This window comes from Sus scrofa, chromosome 7 (assembly GCF_054392235.1).
Source record: "Sus scrofa isolate SSC_HxYL_T2T_F1_AM1 chromosome 7, Sscrofa_HxYL_maternal_Yorkshire_Landrace_v2.0, whole genome shotgun sequence".
In the NCBI taxonomy this organism is placed as follows: domain Eukaryota; kingdom Metazoa; phylum Chordata; class Mammalia; order Artiodactyla; family Suidae; genus Sus; species Sus scrofa.
The window spans coordinates 123,095,295-123,098,670 of NC_139389.1; positions in this window are offsets into that span (position 1 = coordinate 123,095,295).

A 3,376-nucleotide genomic window follows, 5' to 3' on the forward strand; every position below is an offset into this window, starting at 1 on the left:
GCCTCCACATCGCCAGGCCCAGTGGATGCTTTGGCACAGACCTTACATGGTCTCAGGTGTATTGGGCTCTGAGGTCCACGGCGTCCATGAAACTGTGTCTTCACCAGCCTGGCCACTGGTTTGGTTCCTGGTTTTTCTGCGCACTCCTCCTCCAGGGATCCTCTTCCTTGTCCAACATCCTGGAAACATCCTCCAGGGTTTGCAAGCGCTCACCCACCCGCATGGCTTTTATTCCACCCTGTGGAACACGGCCATGAGCTCCCCTGATGTCTCTCCCTTGTCCTGCAGGTGGTAGAGCTCCCCTGATGTCTCTCCCTTGTCCTGCAGGTGGTAGAGAAAAGGGCAAAGCGGGCTTCAGCCTGTCTCAGGGCTGTTTCCTTTGCAGACATTTGTCTCCCTGTTATATGTGTACATACTTCAGTCTGAGAGTGCGGGGGGGGGCACCCACAAGATGATCCAAGCCTGCAACACCGCTGCAGGGTTGCCCAATGACAGAGCAATGACAGAGCAGCCTTTGGTTCATGGAATTGCAGGTGAAGTACTGGCATGGCCACGTGATTAGGTGTGAATATGATGGGCCCTTATGATAAGGAAACCTCTGCAACTCTAGCTGGACCACAGCCCTTGCCTGTGGGCTGTGTCGTTGCTCAAAGCTTTCAGGCATGGGGTGGATGTGAGTCCCTGAGAAGGAGAGAGACACCTTTTCTGAAATTCCAACCTCTTTCGAGACTATCCAGGTGGTTTACTAAAATGAACGTCTGTGGGATTGACAGAATCTGGAGTGGGGCTTGCTTTTTCACATCAGACCTCCTGGTTTGGGGGGTGGGGGTGCAGGCACAGAGCTCCTTTCTGCCTCCAAACACTAGAAGCTGCCCAGAGTTGTCAAACGATCATGACGTTCAATGGATTACAAGATGAGCTTGTGGTTCACAACACTCCCTTTGGAAAGGACAGAATCTAAGGTCATAAAAGATGTCCTGCTAACGGATGTTTTTTATTTAAAAATTTATTTTTCAAATAAACTTCCTATCTTGACATAATTTAAGATATGCAGAAAAGTTGCAAAGATAGTACAAAGTTCTCACACTCCTCACCTGGAATGTTAACAGCTTTACGTAACCTTAGGACACTTGTCAAAGCTAGGAGGCTGGTGTTCCCTTCCTGGCTCAGCGGTTAATGAACCCAACCAGGATCCATGAGGATTCGTGTTCGATCCCTGGCCTCGATCAGTGAGTTAAGGATCCGGTGTTGCCTTGAGCTGTGGTGTAGGTCACAGATGAGGCCCAGATCTGGCGTGGCTGTGACTGATGTAGGCTGGCAGCTGTAGTTCTGATTCGACTTCTAGCCTGGGAACTTCCATATAACTTGAGTGCAGCCCTAAAAAGCAAACAAAACAAAACAAAACAAAAAAACTAGGAGACTAACATTGATACGTTACTACTAACTAGTAACTATTAACCAGTCTTCCTACCGATACTTTTTCTATCCCAGAATGCCACCTGGGGTTCCCATGGCAAGCAGTCGTCGTGTCTCCTGTCTTCTCTGGTCTGTGATCGCTTCTCGGTCTTTCCTTGCTTTGCTTTTCATGACCTCGCCTGTTTTGAGAAGTACTAGTTGGGTATTTTGCAGAATGTCCCCCAGTTTCGGTTTGTTTGGTGCTTTCTCACTAGTAAACAGAGGTTATGAGTTTGTGGAGTGAATCAGGGTCCAAGTTGCCCCCACAATGCCTGCTGAGGCCCCCTCCACTGAGCAGGAACCCCTAGTGCTCTATAGGCTTCTGGAGACTGGGGAGGAAGCCTGAGAGATTAGGAGATAGCACCTCCGATTTCACCATGGGACATGGCCCTGAAGGCTTGTGTCAGGTTTGTGGCCAATGGAAGGTCCAGGGCCAGAGAAAGGAAATGATTGTTGATGAAGGGAGGGAGGGCAGGCTAGAGGGACAGAGAAAGGAAGCAATAGCGGGGGGGGGGGGGGGGGGGCAGGGGGGGGAAAGGAGGGAGGGAAGAAGGAAGAAAGAAAGAGATAGAAACTGAATATAATCCACCCTGGATTATGTTTGTCTTTGAACAAACGCCATCATCAAATATAATTTGAATAGGGGTATTTTTTAGAGGAAAGGGACCACAAAAGTCATGCGACAGCCTTGCTCCAAGGGCAAAGGAAATTCCACTTTTCATTATGTCTGGACTGAATGCAGGTCCCTGAGGAACAGGGTTCCAAGGACATTACCTTGGGGTGAAAGTTTATCAGCCAGTATTCCCAATAAAAGGGGAAAGAATAGCCAGAGAGCCCTCGGGTCCCACAAGGGAGGGGACGTCTAGGATGAAGAGACCGTGGGCTGGCCAAAGGATGTTTGTGGCCAGAGGCGCTGTCCTCAACCCTCCCATATGTCATTCTCATGACGTCTAACCCTCCCATCCCTGCACTAGAAGGCAGGTGTCACGGTGTGCACATCACAGGTGGGGGCCCAGAGGCCCAGAGAGCTCAACTGTCTCAGTTACGTTTAGCGCCCTGGTGCAGCGGAGTCTCAAATCCAGCCCCCGTCTCCAGCGTCTAACTGTTCTTCAACCTCTTTGTATCGCACAGAATAAAACTTGTACCGTGAAGAGTGGGCAAGATGAAGGACCCCGGACTCGTCAAGGACTTGAGGGGAAGGTCATCCGGGTTCGTAGCCTTCCTTGGAGCCCCAAGCCCTCGTGTGGGAAACATCTCGCAGGTGGACAGAAAGACACAACTCTACACCCGCACACTGAAGTCTAACTAGTGCAAGGCCTTCAACCATTCGATTTGCTAAGGGATTCACCCTTACTGAGACTTTGTGCCAAGCACTATGCTGGAACCTTACTTTTTTTTTTTCTTTTTCGGCCGCCCCACATCATATGGAGGTCCTGGGCCAGGGATCAGATCCCAGCTGCAGCTGGTACCTTAAGCCACAGCTGCCAGATCCTTAACCCACCATACCGAGCCAGGGATCGAACCTGTGTCCCAGCGCTCCCAAGACACTGCCGATCCCATTATACCACAGTGGGAACTCCAATCCTTACTTGTTTTTAAATTAAAATATATTTAATTTACAATGTTATATTAGTTTCAGGTTACAGCATGTTGATCAGTATCTTTGCAGATTATACACCATTATCGGTTACTATGACAGCTCTAATTCCCTGTGCTGTACGAGGTATCCTTGCTGCTTATCTATTTTGGATGAGTAGTGTATATCTGTTAATCCCCTACCCCTCATTAGTCAACCCTCCCTCACCTCTCCCCTTCCATAACCGCAAGTTTGTTTTCTATATCTGTACGTCTGTTTCTGTTTTGCATATACCTTCATTTGTATTATTTTTTAGATTTCGCATGTGATCTCATACAATGTTTT